We start from the raw sequence: 23,640 nt of genomic DNA, 5'->3' as shown, positions 1-23,640 counted from the left end.
TTTTGTAGCTGACTTGTCCATAGACCTTTGAAGCCAAGCCAGGCAAACACATGCCCACCTCTGTATTTTCAGATGTCTTTGGCAGCCATGCCCATGATTCAGAGCCTGCCACTGTGTTTTTACATTCTACTAGTGCCATAGATTCATCTAATTCTTGAAAGAGAGGCCCAGCTAGCAGGAAAAACTCATGGACATGCCGGCTCGTAGATGGTACAGGGACCTTTCAAAGGATCCACAGCTCCACATATTCTAAAGTAATGGAAAGTAAGGCTGCTTATGTGGCTGTGCTCCACTCCCCTAACATTAATAGTGATTTCCCAGAAAAAAATGCACCAAATTAGATGTGAAATATCAAAGAAGCCTCATAACCTCAACAAACATAATCTCAAATGGGCAATACACAGCTTAGTAGACCTCATCAATGACGTAAGATCCCATTGCAAGATGTAACAATTTTCACAAATTTTAATGTTGTTTTTTATTTCCTATAATTCTATTACCACTTACCAAAAAAATAAGTAGGGGCCAGAGAGATAGCACAGCAGGAGGGTGTTTGCCTTGCCTGCGGCCAAACCAGAAGGAACTTGGTTTGATTCCCGGCATCCATATGGTCCCCCAGCCTGCCAAGGCGATTTCTGAGTGCAGAGCCAGGAGTGACCCCTGAACTCTACTGGGTGTAGCCCAGAAACCAATCAATCAATGAATCAATAAAGTTAAAAAAAATCAAGTAAATTATTCATACCTGCAAAAGAGGCAGGCTTTGGGGAAGTTGGAAATCTGATGACCAAGGCATATTTTACTGGTGGTGGTATTGTTTTGGAATATTGAATGCCAGAAATAACTATATTTAAAACAACTCTGTGAACCAAAGTGTCTAAAATAAAAAAAAATTGAGGGGAGAGCTGGAAGTTCCAGCTCACCTCATGAAGCTCACCACAAAGAGTGATGAGCTTAGCTAGAGAAATAACTACATTGAGAACTATCCTAACAATGAGAATGTATGAGGGAAATAGAAAGCCTGAGTAGAGTACAGGCAGGGGTGGAGTGGGGAGGAGGGAGAATTGGGACACTGGAATGATGCACTGGTGATGGGGGTGTTCTTTACATGACAGAAAACCAACCACAATCATGTTTGTAACCAATGTGTTTAAATAAAATATTATAAAAAATTTAATCTTAGAAAAAAAGAGAGAAAACATGAAAACAAAGAATAAGATGAAGTGAAATGAAAGAACAATAAAACAAAAACAAACAAACAAACAAAAAGTTGTCTTCAGTGTTTGCTAACCTATTCCACACCAGCCCATCATGATTTTGGCTATATCAGTTCAGTCTAGGAGTACCAATAAAATATTAATAGCCATTGATTTACTAATTTTATACCAAAAATTTTAATTAGATAAAACCACATGCACAAAATGTTTTTCAAAGTTCATCATCATCATCATCATCATTATTATTATTATTATTATTATGGTTTTTAGGTCACAACCAGCCTTCCTCATGGATTACTCCTGGTTTTGCACTCAGGAATTACTCCTGCATTTCTCAGGAAATCACAGGGATGCCATGGATCAAACCTGGGTTGGCCTCTTGCAAGGAAATGCATGACAGAGATACTATTTCTCTGGCCCCATCTTAGTGAGCCATCTCACTCCAGTTCTATGGTTATAATTTTTAAGATAAGTTTTAAATCACAGGAACCAAATGCAATGAATTTTTGTAAGTATTTGTTTTAAAAAGATTTCATTGTCTTGGGGTCAGAATGATAGTGCATCAGGTAGGACACTTACCTTGCATGCTGCCAACTTGGGTTCGATCCCCAACATCCCTGAGATTCCCCAAGCACTGCTAGGAGTAATTTCTGAGTGTAGATCCAGGAGTAACTCCTGAGCATTACTGGATGTGGCCCTAAAACCAAAGCAAACCATAAGAAAAGATTCATCATCTTAGAAACATTCAAAGATAAAAACTTGTTTTTTGTAATGTAATTTTGTAAACATTGAAATGCTAGCTCCAGAATTATTTTGCAACCCAAATACAGCTTAGGTTGATTGCACTTATAAGATATGACAAATAGCTACACTATTTTCATATACAAAGTTAGATGCTGATTTGTGAATTGTCCTCAAGGGAACAGAATTAACTTCTACTATTTAACTGATTAAAAATCAGTTTATAATCATATTAATTACAGTCAAGTTTTTTATTTAGAAATTAGTTTTCTTTATAATGTTTTGATGTTTAAATTTATTATTTCATTCCAACAATCTCTTGATGTAGGATCTGCCTTAATATTTATCATATTTCTATTTCTTGTCATATTTCTGGTTCATAAAGCTCTCAAAGTATGTTTGTCTAAAATAAATTCATTTACAATTTCTCTGTATTCACACAGTATCTTTACATTTTCTTCCTAGTCAAAAAAAGCTTGGATTCCATGTCAGATGATACTTGTATATGTTCAGGCTTGCTTTGGAGCTATACCAGCAGGGGGCGAAATACAATAGGATTAAATTTGACAGGCACTTATAGATCTTTCTTTAGAGACTGAGAAATAACCAAAACAAAAAGAACATCACAAAGCAATAGGCACTCTAATTTCAAGTGGTGCAGCCTTTCGTATATCTTAAGCGATCGAGATTTAATAAGACAAACGCGGGTCTATTTTCTCTCTCCAAGTTAATTTGTCTAGAACATTGCAGAGGCGGGCTAAACCGTGATGAACTGCTTTTGTCCTTATCTTTCTCCTGATCTGTGATAATTCCTCCACTTAAAGGGGTGGACACTTATTGTGGGTGAAGGGGTGTTTTTCCTAGTTTCTGCATAGCTACTAAGCGTTGCTGTTTTGAAACTATTTTTAAATTATTCATGTTACCGGAGCAGGTTTGGGAGATGTGAGCAGAAAAGGTACCGGTGGGTTTATTATTTGCAGAGCAGGATTTCATCGTCCCCAGGATGACAATAATCCTCCCAGCTCTGTACTTATTTTCCGTAGTGGCTGCGGTGATATTCATGGGAGTGGGAAGGAGTAAGAGTCATTAAAAAAAAATTGCACAATCAACTCTTCAAGAGTTGATAAATCCATTCTGAGAAATGCAAGAATTAATTTGATTTCTTTAGTTTCCATTCGTTAGTAAAAATCCTCATTTTTTTTTTATTTTTTTTGCGTTCTGGAAGAGGATTTGTTAGTTCTGAGGCTGATTTTTTTTTCTTGCTTCCCACCTTAAATTTTATTTCTTTTTTTCTATACATAAATATTAATATATAAATATTAACTTTTAGTTCTCACACTATCTTTGGTCTTGGCGAATATCAACAACTCCTGTCAGATGAAACTAAAATGAGAAAGAGACTTAAGGCTGTGGACGGGGAAAAGTCAAATTATTGGGGGCTAAAAGGACAAGCGCTTGTTGCCAGAGAGATGTTTTGTTTGGAAAAGCTAAAGATCTGTGTATAGCAATATTCTCAATTTTATGAAAAGAGCGAAAGACGAGAGTCCGCAGAGCTGAACTTTAAGCACCTGCTCCCCCGCCCTAGCCTAGAGAGCGGACTCCGCAGGCAGCAAGCTCAGCCCTGGAGGACGTTTCCTCCTTTCCCCTCTTCCCCTTTCAACAACTCAAGAGACCGGCGAGGAAGTCAAAGAAAAGGGCAAGTTGCCCTCACCCAACATGGCGACGGGCGCTCAGCGCCACAGCGCATGCGCCAGGAAGATGGGCGGGAGGGGGGGATAAAACTAAACAACTCAAGAGACTGACGAGGAAGTCAAAGAAAAGGGCAAGCTGCCCTCACCCAACATGGCGACCGGCGCTCAGTGCCACAGCGCATGCGCTGAGAAGATGGGCGGGGTTAAAACGCTCCGTGACACCAATTCCCCAGGAGTGTCCTGCCCCCCTCCCCCTAACCCCCTCCCTTCTCTTCCTCCCCGCAGCCTCCAGAACCCAGCAGTGTCCGGCTCCGACCTAGCCACCTGCGCCCGGAAGTGACGTAGCCAGGCAGCGGCGCCCCCGCTGCATGATGGGAAAGTGTGTGGAGTGGGCGGGGGGCGTCTCCGCGAAGGAGGAGGAGGAGGAGGAGGAGGTGGAGGCAGCGGCGGCGGCGGCGGAAGAGGGCGGAGGGGAGTGAGCTCGGGGGGTCCCGCGGCGACGCTGGGAAACTCTAGGTGGGCGTCTACGGCGCTGCCTCGCTGACGTGACTGTCGCTGCGACTGCGACTGCGACTCGCCCGTCTTCCGCTGTCGAGGCCTGCCTTGGCGGCGGCGGAACAGCCGGTCCTTCCCCGGGGGGAGCCAGTTCCTCCCCGGGCCGCTGAGCGGAGCCATGCCCATCGCGGCCGCCCCGGACGAGCCAGGTAAGCCGGCCCGCCGCCCGCGCCTTCCTCGGGCGGGGAATTGAGGGCGCGGACCGCCGCCGCCTCGAGCGCACCTGCCGTCCGTGCGTCCGTCTGGGCCTGCCGGTGCGGACTCCGGGCTCTGCGCGTGTGGCGCTCGCTCGAGCCTCTGGCGCCCCCCCCGCCGCCCCGGAGCAGCCGGCCCCAACCGGCCCCAACCGGCCGCACGCAGCTCCTCGCGGCAGCCGGGGAGAAGAAGTTCCTTCGGGCTGGGCCGGGCCGGGGCTCCCCCCTCCTCGCCCCCTCCCGCCCCCGGGCCTCGTGACAGGTGTAAACACCGCCCGCCTCCGCCTCTGCCTCTGCCCCTGCCCGGGTCGCGGCTCGCGGGTCGCGCAGGCCGGTTCGGAGCGGAGCCGACCAGACGGACTCTGCCTCGGCGGGGCTCGCAGCAGCCAGCGGGGGAAGACTCGCAGCTCCAGCAGCAGCAGCAGCACCGGAGACTACTCTGCTCGCTCGTCCATCTCCTCCAGCAACAACCAACCCTTCCTGCCTGCCTGCAACCAACGCTACAACTTCATCTTGGTTTTTATGGTCTTTTTTTTTTCTTTTGGTCCTCCCCGAACTCGTCTTGCAAAAATAATAAAAGTTGCCCCGTTCGGGCCAGGTGCCACGCGAAATGCAGATTGTGGGGCGCAGGGTGCTTGTGGCCCCGGCAGGTCCCCCTGCTCCTTCCTGCTGCGGCAGGGCAGGTAGGTAGGGGCGAGTGAGCAGCGGGCTTGCTTCTTGCTTGCTTCTGCTTTCTTCTTTTTGGTCAGTGCCCGTTTTCTGCGCCCTTCCCCACCGATTCTATCTTCTACTATAGGATAGGCCCAAAGAACTTAACTCTTGAACGATTCAGCAATCTGCGGCGGCGGCGGTGGGAGTCTGTGGAATCGAAGCAGTGGTTCCGTTTCCGAGTTCTTTCTCACTTCTTGCATAAAAAAGAAAAGTCAGATTGGGACCAGAGAGATAGCATGGAGGTAGGGCGCTTGCCTTGCATACAGAAGGACAGTGATTCAAACCCCGGTATCCCATATGGTCCCCCCTTTGAGCTTGCCAGGAGCGGTTTCTGAGCATATATATATACATATATTTTTTTTTTTTTCATCGTTACTTGCAGCCAACTTTTAGACTTAGACATTTCAGCCCATGTAGGGAAAGCAAATGGTACAACACTTTGGTCCCTTTCTAATTTGCACCGCTCCTCTGCATTTGATATGCTTCGTGGGTTTCAATATTTTTGTAGGAATTCTTTTTTTTTTTTTGGTTTTTGGGCCACACCCAGCGGCGCTCAGGGTTTACTCCTGGCTGTCTGCTCAGAAACAGCTCCTGGCAGGCATGGGGGACCATATGGGACACTGGGATTCGAACCAACCACCTTAGGTCCTGGATTGGCTGCATGCAAGGCAAACACCGCTGTGCTATCTCTCCGGGCCCTTGGTAGGAATTCTTAATTCTTAACCAGAAATAGTGTTTCAGCAAAATGTGGAGGTCTGTAAGTTTTGTCCTTGCGGATATTTTATATGGAACAAAGAACAAAACTGTAAAACATCTAACTCGTAAATGTTACCTCATGATGCTCAGTAGATTCAGTTCTTAGGTGGATGTGTGTATGTGTTATATTGAACATCAGGGCATTTGGTATATTTAACTTTTTTTTTTTTTATAAAACAGACTGGAAGTCATATAACAGCATTTAAGTTTTAGTGTTTTTTGAAAGTTTTTGCCTACAGACTTGTAAGCCTATCAAAACAAAGATAATCGTATTGATTTTGAAAAATTAATTGCTTTTATTAAATCCTACAATCTAAGTGAATCCCTTTACAAAGTAATTTAAATCTGCTGAGTTTATAATTACTTAGAAATATTTAAGTAATGAAATTTGAGTATCAAATTTTTTTTGTATGAAACCTAAAGTGCCTCCTATAACAACTGAAGTCTGAGCATATAACCCTCTTTTCTCCCATTACTGTCTTAAGTATTTGTAGTTACAAATTAAATTAAAACCTTATATTCAGATGTAATATTATCAAAATTTGTTAGTTGAATGGTAGCCTTTTTACCCTCTCTTGAGCACTTTGAGTTACTCTTGAAGTATCCTGTGAACCTTTCCAGTCTGAACTAAGTTTTGCTAGTTCTTACACAATTTTGAAACTATTTGGTATTACATAAATATATACCATTTTGGTAATCTTTCCTCACAGTACTGACAGGCACATAGGTCCTTTGGCAACTTTATAGGAGATACACACACACACACACTATATATATATATATATATATATATATATATTTAGTATATAGTGCTAATATCAACATATGATGCTTTTCTAAATGATTTGTATATAGCATACTAACATATTTATTCCTTATAATTCTATATGATTTCTGGTAGTAATTGCCTCTTTTTGTTATTTCTGTTTGGGGCTATATCTGGCAATGCTCAGGGGTTACTCCAGGCTCTCCACTCAGCAGTTATTCCTGGCAGGCTCAGCAGAATGCTAGGGATTGAACTCTGGTTAGCTATAAGCAAGGCAAGCGCCTTACGCACTATACTATCTGTCTGGCCCATAATAGTCTCATTTTAAAGACAGAATTAGTCAGAGAGATGTTAATAACTTGTCTAGGTCAAGTAACGAATAACAAAACCAAACTATAATGTCCCATTTATATAATTTTGAAACGCCAGACTATAGTATATTTTCTGGAAATCGTGGACTATATAACAAAAGTATGAAAACTCACTTGTTAATTAAATTAATACTAAATCATAATAATAAGTCTTAAACCTGAAATAGATTTGGTAGATTAAGATTGGACAAAACTCTGGTGGATATTTTACCATTTGTCACTCTTTTCACCTAAACTTTCTTTGATGATTGAAATCATAAAGTTTTTGTTTATTTGCTAAAGGAGGTCTGTAGTATCCTATATAAGACTGTATAATTTAAAGAACTAAAGATAGTATCATGCTTTCAGCAGTATATAAATATATATGTATGTGTGTATTTGGGGGGCCTCCCAAGCTGTGCTCTTGGTCTGGTGGTCCCACTGTGATCCTTGAAAAGTGGAGCCAGCAATTTAGTGCAATAACCCAGCCCAAGGGTAATGTTGGCATTCAAGCCTTGTGGTTGACACAAGAATACTCCGGACACCCAGGCCATGGTCCAGGGCAACACCAGTGACACTTGAGGGACTGCATGGTTTCAGGAATTATACTTAGCTCAGGTGCTTACCTAGCATGTGGTACTGGGTGATACTGTCCCTCAGCTTTACAAATATATACACACATACATATTTTTACTTAAATGTGCAGGGAGTATACCAGCAATGCTCGGTGACTTTTCCTGCTTTTGTGCTCAGATGTGATCCTAGGCAGTGCTTAGGGAGTGCCAGGAATTTTGGACCATCTTGGCTGTGCAATGCAAGGCAAGCACTTGATCCTCTCCATCCCAACATTATGTGTTTTAAAAGAAGTCAAGGAGAAAGTTGGTATTTGTGTTAACTTCTTTTAAATACAGGGAGGATTTGGAGGTATAACTTAGTGGTAGAGTGCATACTTGGGAGAGGGGAGAGGGTAGGGGAGAGGAGAGAGGAGAGAGAGATGAGAGAGAGGCAGGCAGACAAGACACCATTGGGTTCTCTCCCTAGCAGCTTCCTGTACATCTGCCCTGCCAAATATACTAGAACAAATATGCTTCTAATTTGAAAATATTTGCATTAAGAGTTGTCCTCCTGTCCTCTCCAAGTTCCTCTATACTAATTTCCCTAGCCACCCAATAGCTCTTTTTCACACTCATTTCTGGGTTTACCCTGAAGGAGGAGCTCAGAGGTCTATTTTAAACCAGAGCTTCGTGTGTGTGTGTGTGTGTGTGTGTGTGTGTGTGTGTGTGTGTGTGTGTGTGTGTGTGTGTGTGTGTGTGTGTGTATGTGTGTGTTCACACTCATTTCTGGCTTTACCCTGAAGGAGGAGCTCATAGGTCTATTTTAAACCAGAGCTTCTGGTGTGTGTGTGTGTGTGTGTGTGTGTGTTAAATTTTCCACTCAAGACTCCTTTTCACTAAAAAAAATTATTGTGGTCCTTGGCATATACATACATAAATAGGAATAATAACATGCTTAACAAATCATTAAAAATTATTTTAAAACATAATTTTGAAGTTATTTGACCCCTTCAAGGGTCCTAACCCAAAGTTTAAGAAACTAGGAATTAGGCTTAGTACCTGGCAAAAAGAAAAGATCAGAGACTGTAGTGGGAAGGAAATGGGTAGGTTTAGGTCATTGTTCATCAGTAATTTAAGATGCGGCTAAATATCTGCTAACACCATTCTATTCTCTTCTTTTCATACAGTAAATATACATTGAGCACTTTGCCCTGTGTCGAGTCCTTTTTCAGATACTGGGAATACTAAACTGAAAAACCAGAAATAAAATTAGAATTCCATTTTCATTAGAGGGGCTGGAGCTACATAGCACAGTGGGTTAGGCATTTGCCTTGCCCGCAGCCGACATGGGTTCCATCCTTAACATTTCATGGCTCTCTGAGCTTGCCCAAGTGATTCCTGAGCACCTGCCAGATGTGGCCCATAAGAACAAACAAAAAAGAAATTCATTTTCATTAGAAGTTCAAGTTTTTTCAAGAATGTATCTGACAGTTGTGGTCAACAAATAAAATATGAAGATGGCAGATAATGTTACATATTGTGTAAATGATGGAGTCCATTTTGTTCATTGCTTGGGTTTTTTTGTTTTATTTTTTCGAGAGCCACACCCAGTGATGCTTATTGGCTACTGCAAGCTTTGCACTAAGATTATTCCTTCAGAACTCAGGAGGTCATATATGCTATCAGGGATCCAACCCCTGTTGGTATATGGAAGACAAGCACCCTACCCACTGTACTATCTCTATTGGAATCTTTTTTTTTAAGTATTTATTTATTTATTTATTTATTTATTTATTTATTTATTTATTTATTTATTTATTTATTTATTTATTTATTGGGGGTGTTGGGCCACACCTGGCTACGTTTAGGGGTTACTCCCAGAAATTGCTCCTGGCAGGCTTGGGGGATCATATGAAATATCAGGGAGCAAACCCAAGTCAGTCTCATATTAGCCTCATGCAAGGCAAATGCCCCACTGCTGTGCTACCGCTTCAGTCCCTGGAGTCTGTTTTCTTTTCTTTTCTTTTTTTTTTTTTTTTTTTTTGTGATGGAGGGGTACAGATCTTTTTTTTTTTTTTTTTTTTGGTTTTTGGTTTTTGGGTTACACCTGGCAGCGCTCAGGGGTTACTCCTGGCTCTACGCTCAGATATCACTCCTGGCAGGGACCGTCCTTCTGCATGCAAGGCAAAAACGCCTTACCTCCATGCTATCTCTCTTGCCCCTAGGGTACAGATCTTTTAACTAACCTAGCAGTGGGAGGTTGATGTTTTATAGAGTGGGATCCAAGAAGACTCAAGACTTAAAGGGGGGGGGGGGCTAATACACAGTGGTAGGGCATTTGCCTTGCACGCAGCTGACCCAGGACAGACACAGGTTCGATCCTTGGCATCCCATATCGTCCCCTAAGCCAGGAGCAATTTCTGAGCGCAGAGAGAACCAGGAGTAACCCTTGCGTACCACCAGGTATGGCCATAAAAACAAAAGAAAAAGACTTGAAGAGGGCAGAGTAGTGGGATAGTATATCTGAAATAGTCATTGAACTGCAAATGGAAGAATAATAGATTTGATCAGAGAGTAAGAGTATTGGGGCCATATATTGCTATGTTTCCCTGGCTGTGTGATCAGAATATCTTATGTGCTAGGAGCTAAGGAGTGAACCTGGGTTGGCCACATGCAAAGAAAGTACTTTACCCTGCTATACTAGCTCTCTAGCCCTTAATTTTTTTTTTTTTAATTTGGATCACACCTGGCATTGCTCAGGGGTTACTCGTGTCTGTGTGCTCAGAAATTGCTCCTGGCTGACACCAGAGCCCATATGGGATGCTGGGATTCGAACTACCGTCTGTCCTGAACTGGCTGTGTGCAAGGCAAATGCCCTACCGCTGTGCTTTCTCTCCGGCCTCATAGCCTTTATTATTATTTTATTTTAATTTTTTGCGGGGCCACACCCGGTGGCCTACACTCAGTGGTTATTCTCCTGGCTATGTGCTCAGAAATCACCAAATTCTTAATTACAGAAATATATAGAAGCATTGTGGAAATAGGCAGGCAAACAAAATATTCTTCCTTTTTTTTTTTTAACAAAATATTCTTGTTCCATTTGGCAGAAAAATCTCTATGTTTAAGAGTTTCAGGTATATCTTCACTTTTTTGTTTGTTCGCTTGTTTTTTGTGTGTGTTTTTTGTTTGTTTGTTCGTTTGTTTTTTGTGTCTTTTTTGTTTGTTTGTTTTTGGGTTATACCCGGCAGCACTCGGGTTCCTCCTGGCTCTACGCTCAGAAATCACTCGTGGCAGGGTCGGGGGACCATATAGGATGCCGGGATTCGAACCACCATCCGTCTGCATGCAAGGCAAACGCACTACCTCCATGCTATCTCTCCGGCCCTACTTCATTGTCTTTAGTTATTTTTGGGGGGGGGGATTTTGGGCCACACCTGGTGACGCTCAGGGGTTACTCCTGGCTGGCTATGCGTTCAGAAATCGTTTGCAAGGCAAATGCTCTGGCCCCGTTTTTAGTTATTTCTGAAGAATTAGGTCTTTGCAGTGAAAGTTACTAAATCAAAGAAAAAGCTGTTTCACAAGAGGTGAATAAAATTACTCTTACCAGCAGTGGTTGAGAGCATTCATCTTCCTGTAATCTGCTTAGATGATCAGTAAATAGACAGTCTTAAAATTGTTTACCTGAATGTTTATTTTGAATTTAGACTTGTTTCAGCAATGTGAAATTTTTGCATAATATGAAACCTTTTCAGGGTTTTGGCTTTTTTTGTTTTTGTTTTTGGGCCACATTTGGCAGTGCTTAGGGGTTATTCCTGGCTTTGTGCTCAGAAATTGCTCATGTGAGGCTCAGGTTTGGGAGGGAACCGGTTATATGGAAGGCTGGGGATCAAACACCCAGGTAGGGTGCAGTGCAAACACCCTACCTGCTGTGCTATTGCTCAGGCCCCACTTTTTCAGGGTTTTAAGAATCTGCTGTGTCCTTGTTTGATGTGAGGATAAGATTACCTAATAAGCTTCTTATACTAGATAAAAGCTTACGTCTGTTCACAAGTTATTTAAATATAAGAAATACACATAGGGCTTAGGAGATGACTCAAAATGATGGAGCTCATGCTTTGTATGTGGAAACCTTGGTTGGCTCAATCACACGCCACTGAGGGTGGTTCCTAACATGTGGTTACTGTAAATTCAGGATAGTACTTTAAATGTAAAACACTCCAGATTTCAAGAACTAATATGTTATATTAGTTTACATTGATTACTTGTTAAAATGATATTTTGGATACTTAGTGTTAAGATGTATTTTAATTAATGTCACCCATTTTTTAAAAATAGTTTTTTGGAAAACTTGGTAGTATTTCAGGTTAACAGTTCTACTAAGAACATGACTTACTTTTATACGTAGAGAGGAAATAAATATAAGATAAATAACACTTTTCTGGAGAGTAATTTATAGGGTTTTGAAAAACTATATACTGACTTTTAACTTATCTTTTGTTTTTCATAGTATGTAATTCTCATAGTCACTTTCAAATTGTGTTTGAGTATAAACTGTGTTATAGTTCTTATACTTAGAAATATATGTAGGGATTAGGGTCAAAGTGAAAGGACATTTGCCTTGCATGCAGCCAACTTGGGTTTGATCCTCAGCATCCTGTAATGATGTTCTGCCAAGCACAACTATGGGTAATTCCTGAGCACAGAGTCAGGAATGATCTTTGAGCATGAACAGTGTCGTCCAAAAACCAACAAAAGAGGGGCGGGACGGGCACCTGAGGAATGGATCCCTCATCTAAGAATTGAAGTCTATGTGGGAGAGAGGGGAATGGTTCATGCATTGGTACTTTGGGAGCAAAGGCCAGTGTGGCACAATAGAATATTGTCTACCATTCCAAACCAAAACTGAAAATTCTATCCTAGAGCATTAAAAACAATGCTGGATAAGAGGAGTGTGGCTAGAGATGAGAATAATTTAGACTTGAAGTTTTTGGCTTTCAATCTATCACAAATGGGGCTAACACAATTTAATTGACTTTTAAAAAGATTATTTAGGGGCCAGAGTGATAGTACAGGGGTTAAGGTGATTGCTTTGCATGTCACCTATGTTGGTGAGATACAGCACCACATACAGTCTCAACTCGACTTGAAGTTTTTGGCTTTCAATCTATCACAAATGGGGCTAACACAATTTAATTGACTTTTAAAAAGATTATTTAGGGGCCAGAGTGATAGTACAGGGGTTAAGGTGATTGCTTTGCATGTCACCTATGTTGGTGAGATACAGCACCACATACAGTCTCAACTCTGCTGGGTGTGACCCCAAAATATATAAGGATGATATGGAAGGAGAGAACTCAAAGGACTGGAGTACATGCTTTGCATAGTGGAGGTCTAGGTTGACCACATCATCCTTTGAATTGCTCCAAGAGTCAGCACAAGTTGAATGGTTGTCTCAGAGCATTGCCAAAACAAACAAAGATTACTGCTACTTTAATTTAATTAATCAAAGGCTAGTTTGGGAATGACAGTGGCAACTTAAACTGGAATGGATTCAGAGGAGCTACAAATGGGCAAGTACTCTAAAACTGAGGGTTTATGTGATAAAATTTACCCTTTTAGTGATAGTGTAAACTAAGGAGGGCTCTTAAGTTTCTGGCTTAGTTTCTAGCCACAACATGAAATGAAGGAACCTTTCAATGAGTGAGAAACCCAGGTTTGAAAAATAGCTTGAGTTCTGTTTTTGTTAAGTTCAGTTCAAGGTCTTTGAGGAACTTAGAAAGGACAAGTAGAGTTGACTTGGCTGGGTCAGAGTTGTTTGAGGACTGGGCTGCTGAGATAAATTTGGAAGATAAGGAGCCTCAGTTGGATAAGCTTGTTGGAAGTGAGAGTTAAGTCTGAGAGTCTGGTTGGAATTTAAAGAACTTTTATTACTAATCTTGTAATAAGTTTATTACTTATTATTCTGTTTGCTTTAATGCCTACTTCTAAGAGTGAATGTTAAAGGGTGTTAGATTAGATATTTTGATTTTGACCTGTAGTAACAAAATAATACATAGTGTTTCTGTGATTATTTGGACACACCTGTTTTTCCCCTGCACCAGAAAATATCTCAGCTTCCCTAATTTAGTTTTTATATTAAATTAAAAAATTTTTTGGTTTGGGGCCACACCTGGCGGCACTCAGAGGTTACTCCTGGTTCTTCGCTTGGAAGAACCTTGAGGACCTTATAGAATGCTGTGGATCAAACCCGCATCATTCACTTGCAAGGCAAACAAATGCCCTTCCCGCTTGTGATATTGCTCCAGCCCCTGAAAGTAATAATGTTGTATAGAGATAGTGATTTTTCTAAGTGGCTTCTTTTTATCTAAAGATTAATAACTTTAAATAATAGTTTTATAAATAAGACTTGCAGGAACGGGAGCTTTCATTTTTTGTTTTGTTTGTTTTGGGGCCACACCTGGCAGCTCTCAAGTTACTCCTGGCTCTGAGCTCAGAAATCATTCCTGGTAGGCTTGGGAGACCATATGGGATGCCAGGAATCAAACCCAAGTCTGTCCTGGGTCGGCTGTGTGCAAGGCAAACACCCTACCGCTGTGCTATTGCTCCTGCCCTTGGATCTTTAATTTTTAATTTTTTTTTATTACTTTGTTTTTGGGTCACACCTTGGCGGTGATCACGGGTTACTCCTGGTTCTGTACTCGGAAATCGCTCCTGGCAGGCACGGGGTGGGGGGGTGGTGCATATGGGATGCTGGGATTCGAACCACCATTCAATCTGGGTTGTCTGGGTGCAAGGCAAACGCCCTACTGCTGTGCTATCTCTCTGGCCCCAGATCTTTAATTTTTAGTACATCTTAAGTTAAACCATAGCTTTTACTGTCCTTCATGGCTTGTTTTGTTACTATATTTTCTGTGTTGCTGCGGTTTATCACCAATCTGGTGTGGATGCAGAAAAAAATTTATCATTAAAAGAAAGTAAATTGTTTTGTTAATTGAAATTTTTTGAAGTAAAATAGTAAGGTTTAAAAGATAGAAGAAAGAGAAATTGAGTCATATAAAGGGGAAAAAAAACACCTTGAGCTTGATTTTTGTGGAACTCCATAATGGAATAGTTATGATGCTTTTTGTTTTTTGTTCTTGGGCATGCTCTGTTGTGCTCCTTGTTCTTTTCCTGTAGTGCTTGAGGTGCTTCACTTTTCCATTAAGTGCTAGGGGCGGAACTCCTCCTCAAGCATTCACAGCTTGTACCTTGCCCTTTCTGTTCTGTCTCAGACCCAGAAATGTAGAATTGTTAACCTGAAGTATCTGCAGATCAAATATTTCTGCTACAATGATATTCATAAATTGAAACATTTGGGAGCTTGATTCCTAGTTTTTTTTGAGGAGTCCATTTTATTTTCCAACTAAAAAACAAAAACAAAACACTAAAACATGTTTTTTGTTTTTAGTAACCATTTATAAACAGTTGTGAGCTTGTTACTAAGAGGTACTTGAATGAACTTGTTTTACTCTAAAAAAAAAAGCATCTTTCTTCACCCAAATAGAAATTTTCAGCCTGAGTTTCTGGCATTACATTCAAATTTTTTTATCTGAAATCCAAGCAGAATATATAATCATCTTTAATTTCTTTCTTTTTAACCACCATTTTTTTTTACCTCTTAACTCCTATCCAGATTTCAGATGCAAGCCCCTCTACTATATTGAACCTGTTGATGAAGCTATTGTCTCATTAGATTTCAGAAATAGAATGCAAATACTACACCCTCTGTATAAAGTTCAGATTTTAATCAGATAAGCAGTGATCTGGTTTCTGAAAGTGGAAAAAAATTTCCATCATCACTGCTGTTCATGCATTCATGTTTTAATTTTCTCTTAGACTTTTTTAGACTGTTACATAGGTTATATACATAATTGTAAGTGAAACTTCAAAAGAAACTAAATTTTATTTCACAGATATTTTTCTTAGTTATAGCAAGTAGTAATTAAATTTTTCTGAGAGGGGAAAAATCTGAAATACTAAATTATGTAATCTGATTTGAGGATAGTGCAGTAATATAATTTGGTCCTTTGATAAAATTTTACAAGTTTCATATTTAAGAACAATGTTAAACATTTATTACCAATTTTTTTGTTTCTGAAATCATGTTTAATTATTTAATGATATCTTCAGATAAATGTGTATAACAATTTTTTAAATGTGTTCAATATAAACATTGTAAGGAAGGATATGATAGGACTATCACCAGAAATCAATTTCTCTTTCTCCCCTTCTCCCTCTCTCCCTCTCTTACTCACTCTTACATCTCTCTTTTTTTTGCGGGGGGGGGGGGGGGGGCAGTGCTTAGGGCAAATCCTGACTGCATTCAGGGATCATTCCCTGAATTCCCACATGGGGCTCCAGTTGGTGAACATGGTGACTTTGTAGAAGCAAATTGTTGTTTCATTGTTGTCTCTCTTGCCCAGAAATGCTTTTTTTATTCACTCAAAAAAGTTTATTTTTCTCCCATATAATTATGTATATGTGTATAAATCTACATATGTTTATATACATATATTGTATACATATACAAAGTATACATATTTCGAGAGAAGGGTATTTGGGACCACACCTGGTAGTGTGGCTATTCTTGGACTGAGCCACTGGCAGTGCTTAGGGTTTCATCTGTATGTATTTTGATAACTTCACTTTATTTACCTGATTCCTTGTTGGTAGATATTTAGGTTATTTTCAGCAGCCTTAGAAAAATAAATTGCAGTATTTAACATTTGGGGAGAGAGAAATATCTTCCATAATTATATTGGTGTATCTATAGGATACATTCTTAGACCATGCATTATAATATTTGTAGTACTACTAAATTGCCTGAGATGTGCAAACCAGTGTATACTTCCCACCAGTAGTATCTTTAATAGTATCTTTATAGTATTTTACCCTTAAAAGACCTGCTTCCTAGATTGAGGAGGGTGAATTTGAAAAAAATCGAGTATTTTTAATATTTTTGTGCAAAAATGTCAATGAGAGATCACTGATTATTAAATTACTTCACTCATTCAAATAATATATTTTATTTTATCTTGATAAACACCATGTCAGTGAAGAGTTTTTTGTTATTAAGAAAAAGTTCTGGGGCCAGAGAGATAGCATGGAGGTAAGGCATTTGCCTTTCATGCAGAAGGTCATTGATTTGAATTCCAGCATCCCATATGGTCCCCCGAGCCTACCAGGAGCGATTTCTGAGCCAGGAGTAACACCTGAGTGCTTCTGGGTGTGACCCAAAAACCAAAAAGAAAAAGAAAAAGAAAAAGTTCTGTGGGGCTGGAGAGATAGCGCAGCAGTAGGGCATATTTGCCTTATATGCAGCCGATCCAGGAGGGACCTGGTTCGATTCCCTGCATCCCATATGGGCCCCTAGCCTGTCAGGGGTGATTTCTGAGTGCAGAACCAGGAGTAACTAACCCCCAAGCGCCACTGGGTGTGGCCCAAAAACCAACCAACCAATCAATCAAGCAATAAATAAATAAAGTTAAAAAATATAATAAAACAACTACTTTATTTAAAAAAGAAGTTCTGTTCCCTCATGTGCTGGAAGTAGTAATTAGCATGCATATAGAAGAAGTGGGTCTGAGAAAGAAAAATGATTGTGTTATTTTGACTTGGATTAAAATTGAACAGAAATGGTACATGCAAATAATATTGTTGTGTAAACATCTTAACATTACCAACATAAATTATGTGCTAAAATTTTGTACAACCAAGCTTTTATACCAACCAAGCTTTGAGCAGCATCCCCAAGATTAGGGGATACTATTCATATAAAACTGGTTATAGAAAAGTTGGCGATTTATAAAATATACTAAGTGGCAATACTGTAAGATTAAAAAAAGTAGGAACAAATTTCACAGTTTACTTTGTTCTTTTAATTATGGGGGCTTTTTCATCGATCTATATCGAAGGAGTCATTGCCTTGAGTTCTTGGTAATACTATTTTTGGGGAGAAATTGTTGGTTTTAGTCATTGGTTTTAGTCATTTTTTGTTGTGCCTCTCTAGCAGTACTTGGGACCTGCAGTATGGTGCTGCTCTAGCCCAGTGGTACTGGGAGGTAGACATGCATTGCCAGGGATTGAATGTGAGCATTTGGACATACCAGGCATGTGTGCCATGACTGAACTATCTCCTTGGCCTTGTCAGTTTATTTATTTGGGGGATGGGAGGGAATGATAATAACATCACTTTTATTTTTTTAATTTAGTTTGTTTGTTTGGCTGGTTTTTTGGGCCATACCGAGTGATACTCAGGGATTACTCCAGGCTATGTGCTCAGAAATTGCTCCTGGCTTGAGGGACCATATAGGACACCCAGGGGAACAAACCTTGGTCTGTCCTGGGTCAGCCACCTGCAAGGCAAACACCCTATTGCTGTTCTATTGCTCTGGTCTCTTTTTTAATTTAGTTTTATAAAATATGTATTAGAAATCATGACCAGCTTTTAAGAAAAATTGAAATAAAATATAGAATATCTAGAGTATAGAGTAAGCATAAAGACAATTTGGAAAAAAATTATCGTATGTATTTAATGAACCATTATGTAAAATGCCTTTTTTTTCTATGGATTACAGGGAGAAATCTCTACATTACATGTAGACTGCCTCTCAGATAATTTTTTAAAATAAATTTTATTTATGCAAATGATGTTTTGTTTTTTCTTTTTACCTTTAGCCTTTCTACCTTCCAGGGGAAAGTAAAATTTTAAACCAGACAACAACACTATTAAAAGGTCAATCATCCAGAAATGTTTGTTGTGGCAATTCTTTCCATAGTTTTTAAGAAGATATCAGTATAGATAGACCCACTTATAGCATTAACCCTCCCTCTCTCTCTCTCTCTCTCTCTCTCTTTTTATATATATACACATACATACATACATATATACATACATACATACATACATACATACATACATACATACATACACACACATCTCACACCTTTACACTCAAGAGCACTGTATTGGAATGTTTCTATTTGATTTTTTAAACATTCAAAGTTTTGTTTATTAACTGAAAAAAACTGATTTTCTTTTTTTAGTGAAGCAAAATATTTTATTTCTGGGGGCAGATCTGGTTCTGCACTCAGGGATCATTCCTTGCATAGTTTGGGGCTATATGTGGTTTTAGGGATTGAGCCCAGGTTTGTCCCATGCAAGGGAAGTATACTACCCACTATACCATATTATTCCAGCTCTGCAAAATAGATTTTATTGAAAGAAATGGAGAGAGAAAAATACATGTTCCAGAGAAAACACAGTCTTCTTCGGGTTTCTCTTTGAAAGCTTGATGCATTTCTGATTTCTATCTCTTGCTTCTCAAGTCTCTACATCATCCTTTTCTCAACTGATGGATAGTTAGAGAACAAAGTAAAATACACTAATAGCACTATGCAAAGACTTTGTGAGACAAATCGTATACAAGATCCAGTTTAAAAGCAGTTTGTGAGTTTTACATAATCTCTAGGACATTATTTCATTTCCAATTAGCTCATAATTCTAAATGCATTTGTTTGCAATTGTATAATCTTTTGTTTTGGGAGCCACATTCCACTGTGCTCAGGGTTTATTCCCTGGATCTGCGCTTAGGAAGCATTCATGGTGGGCTCGGGTGATTCCTGTGTGGGGTGCTGGGGATTGAACCCAAATCAGCTGCATGCAAGGTAAGCATCCTAACCTGCTCAACTGTCACTCAACTCAGCAATTTTATAATGTTTACTGATCCTTTTTTCTAAAAGATAGGTTGTTCTCATAGTAGAGATTTATTCAAATAAGAGTAATGTCACATAACAGTAGCTGCTGGCAGGAACTACCAGGTATTCTTGTTTAGTTAGAGGCTAGTATTGTCTTGAGTTTTGAGACTCTACAAAGTAGTTTTAGTTGTGGGGTTGGAAACTGTTTTTGATGTTTTTTAATTTTAGCTTAGGTAACATAGTATATAGTGTTAAAGTTTTATGGTATATTTACTGTATAATATGTATGGTATTACAATATATATCGTATTGTTATGATACTGTTACAAGTTACTGTACCTCACTATCTCCAAAGTGCCCCAAACCCTCGCTCACTGTCCCTGTGTCACCTTTAGTCTGCCCTTCATTCCTTTGCCCACAACCCCCATTTTGGGTTTTTGTTTATTTTTGTTTTGGAGTATGAGTTTTTGGAGGATATAAATATTTGTATGTCCAGAATTTTTCATAAGCTCTTGAGGTTTAACTACTTGATCTTACCCAGAATGCAAATTTAACACTTCACAGCAAGGATTTTAAGAGTTTGTCAGCTGTTTGTATTTGCTGAATGCAAATCTGTGGGAAAATTTACAGATGTACTAAAAAATGTTGATGGAAGCAGGGAAGAGAAGCAGGTGAATTAGTTGTACTATAGCATCAGAGTAGCATCACACTAGATGATACCTCAAATCAAAGCAAATTATCATGTTAAGTTGCCTTGCTAAAAACACACCAACAAAATGTTTATCTGTTTTTTTTCCTTAGTACTATTCTTTCAAGTTCTATTCCCATAAATATGTTCTTAAGGCAGGTTGCAGAACACAGTCGAATTTTTCCCCTTCATGTGTCACGATTCAGACAGCTTCTTTCAGATCCACACATACTACCTTGACTTGACTCCGATGTTTCCTGAGGCCTTTTCTGGAACAACATCCCAATCCTTTAAACTCAAGTCACTCCAGCAAGAGCAGTTTCCGTAGAGTGGTGGCATGGAAACCATAAATGCTTGGTTGAGGAGTGAGTGGGAGTTTAGGAAATAGTCAGTGCACATACAGGCCCATGTTTCAAGAACGATGGTGAGGAGGAGGAGAACTAGAAGGGCACAGGGAGTTTTATTTTGCCCTGATTTCTTTCAGGGCCGAAGAGACTTGAACCTTTCAGATTGCCAAGAAAGCAAACATTTGTAATAGTGGAGATTCAGAGTACCCTCTGAGCAAGCAATTGAGAAAGAAAACAAGGCATAGTTGTTATCTCTAGATGATGTTGTGGACATAAAGAAGATTTTAGGGGATATTAAATTAGTTCCTACTTTATAGATTGTTTTCTTTACAAAGTTTCAAGGAAGGACCAGAGAGATAATACTGTGGTTAGGGCACTTGCCTTGCATTTGGCTGGCTTGAGTTTGATCCCTGGTGCCATGTTTGGTTCCCCAACTCTACCATGAGTTATCCGAGTACAGAGCCAGGAGCCCTGAGCACTACTGGGTCTAGCTCAAAAACAAACTGAAAAAAAATACACACACACACACACACACATAATGAAGTGTTAATGATTTTAGAATGAAAAATTAGACTAACTTTCTGCAACCATGTGGTAAGAGCAGAAACTTCTAGGAAGAAAATGATTTCTCAAAAAGTAATGCTTTTATTCTCTTTGCTACTACTATTTTATTGCCTTTGTTATCAATAGACTGTTTAATCAGCTTCAGTTAAAATATCTTTGTGGCGGGGCCGGAGAGATAGCATGGAGGTAAGGCGTTTGCCTTTCATGCAGGAGGTCATTGGTTTGAATCCCGGTGTCCCATATGGTCCCCCGTGCCTGCCAGGAGCCATTTCTGAGCCTGGAGCCAGAAATAACCCCTGAGCACTGCCGGGTGTGACCCAAAAACCACAAAAAAAAAACAACAACCTTTGTGGGGAAATAGCTAGTCTTACCATTGTCAGTTGCTATAAAGGGTCAGAAATACAATAATGCCTTTGCATGACTAAGGAGCTTGGGTCACATTCTGCAGTACTCGGGTATTCCTGGCCTTGTGCTGAGGGGGCCATTTGTAGTGGCAGGAATTTGAAACAAGCATTGGCAGGATGAAAGACAAATGCTTTAAATGCTGTAGTCTCAGTCCCCCAAAACTACAATAATTTTTAGTATTTTTTTTATCTTTAATTTTAATCGTAAACCTATACAAACCCCAGTAAAGTGCCTTGTATATTCCTGTAGGCTAAATTATACAAGAAAAGGAAGGGTAGTTCTTTCACATGAATATTTGAAAGCCAACTTCTTTAAAATGGTAGCTTTATGACTATCACTACCCACTGAATTCAGTCTCTGACATCCCATATGGTCCCCCAAGCCTGCTGTGAGTGATTTCTGAGCACAGAGCCATTAGTAACCCCTGAGCACTGCCGGGTGTGGCCCCAAACCAAACAAACAAACTGGATTGTAAAATCTAGTGTGTTTATCTGACTTTGAAAGTTGGTGGATTCATTGATGTTGATTGTTTGATACCCTATAAAGAATGGGAGTTGCCCTCTGATGAGGGTTTTTGTTTTGTTTTGTTTTGTTTTGTTTTGTTTTGTTTTGGAGGTTGGATTGAGTCACACCCGGCAGCGCTCAGGGGTTACTCCCGACTCCACACTCAGAAATCACTCCTGGCAGGCTTGGGGGACCATATGGGATGCCGGATTCAAACCACCGTCCTTCCACATTCAAGGCAAATGCCCTACCTCCATGCTATCTCTCTGGCCCCCCCTCTGTGAGTTTTTAGCATTTTTCTCAATATTTGTTTTTGAAAATACTTAAAGGATTGCTGTTAGACCCCACCAACACCACCAGTGTGAGTCCACGAACCTTTTGAGATATGTAATACTTTGAGTTGAGTATTGGCAAGATGGGTGGTCAAGGATTAATGATTTCTTTGAGCAGAGGCTACCAAATTTATTTGGCTTACAGTCTCCCTTTTTGGGAAAAATATTACTCAGTGCCCCCTGGAAATCTTTCTTTTTTAAGCAAACAAACAGAAAGCATTCCCCTTCTCTCTTTGTCCCAATCTTAGAGGTCTGTGTGGAATCTTTTCCATCCCTGTTAGGCACACCTTTTTAGATATCTTTATTCTTGCTGTTATTCTGTAACCATAGAATCTGCAGCCAGTTTATTTCAAGGTAAAGAAAAGTTCTGGGTTACATTTTCCTGTTCTACTTCAAAGCCTCCAATTTCTGTAGATGCTAACTGGTCCCAGGATTTTTTCAGGGGTCTCTGTCCTTTGGTCTTTAGCATTCACATTTTCTACAGAATTTATTCCAGAAATTAGCAATGAGGTTAACTTCTTGGTGTTTTTTTTTTTTTTTAAGTATGGACTAGTCATAATTTGCTAGCTAAGTTAATCTTTTAGAGACCTTTAAAGTCTATGCCAAGTCTGGGAATGTTTGTACCAATTAATGAAATTTTATCAAGAGCCAGAGACTTGATAAGAGTTAAAATATTTGATGATAGTTGATAAGAGTGTGCCAGATAATATTTTCTGTAGTCTTAACAACTTTCTAAGTTAGAGCTTCTGACCTCTTTTTATAGAGCAGAAACTGAAGCTCAGAAAGGAAAAACTCACTAATAGAGAAATGGGAGCACTGAAATTTGAAACTGGAATCTCTGACTCCAAATTCAATCTCTTTCCCCTATGCCATCCTAACTCATTTTGCAATGAGGACCAAATGTAGAAATGTAGGTCTTGTGTATGTATGCAAGGCACGCAATTTACCACCGAGCCATGCCCCTGGCCATAGTAACTCTTGAGACATATTGTTTTAAATCCCAATTTAATTAAGCTATATATAAGAAAAAATAAATTTAATAATTGGTTTTATTTTTTAATTTATTTGGCTTTGGGGCCACACCTAACAGTGCTCAAGAGTTATTATTCCTGGCTTTCTGCTCAGGAATTACTGCTTTTGGACTTGGGGACAGTCTTGGATGCTGGGAATCAAACCCAGGTTCATTGTGTGTAAGACAAATATTGTTCTGGCAAAGTTGTAATTTTAAAGGTACAGTCATAATCATTTGTTGTTTGAGAAGCTTTTTTTTTTTGGTTTTTGGTTTTTGGGTCACACACAAAAACCTCAGGGGTTTACTCCTGGCTCTACACTCAGAAATCGCTTCTGGCAGGCTTGTGGGAACATATGGGATGCCAGGATTCTAACCACCATCCTTCTGCATGCAAGGCAAACACTCTACCTCCATGCTATCTCTCCAGCCCCTGAGAAGCATTTTTTTAATTAATGTATAACATACATGTAGTAAACTTAGTACATAGTAACCTATGTCCTATAACTATCACCTAGAACAA

The 23,640-nt window shown here is 39.8% G+C and overlaps 1 protein-coding gene across 1 annotated transcript in view; it reads left to right on the top strand.

Moving 5' to 3' along the window:
• Positions 1–4,236: 4,236 nt before the first annotated feature.
• Positions 4,237–23,640, top strand: part of AFTPH (aftiphilin) — a 76,769-nt gene continuing 57,365 nt past the window's right edge. The window contains 1 exon segment of the mRNA XM_049784728.1: positions 4,237–4,350. The gene's annotated coding sequence lies outside the window, so the exon portion shown is untranslated.

This window comes from Suncus etruscus, chromosome 12 (genome assembly GCF_024139225.1).
Source record: "Suncus etruscus isolate mSunEtr1 chromosome 12, mSunEtr1.pri.cur, whole genome shotgun sequence".
NCBI lineage: Eukaryota > Metazoa > Chordata > Mammalia > Eulipotyphla > Soricidae > Suncus > Suncus etruscus.
Note: the sequence above shows the minus strand (reverse complement) of the source record. Positions and strands in the feature narration are given on the sequence as shown.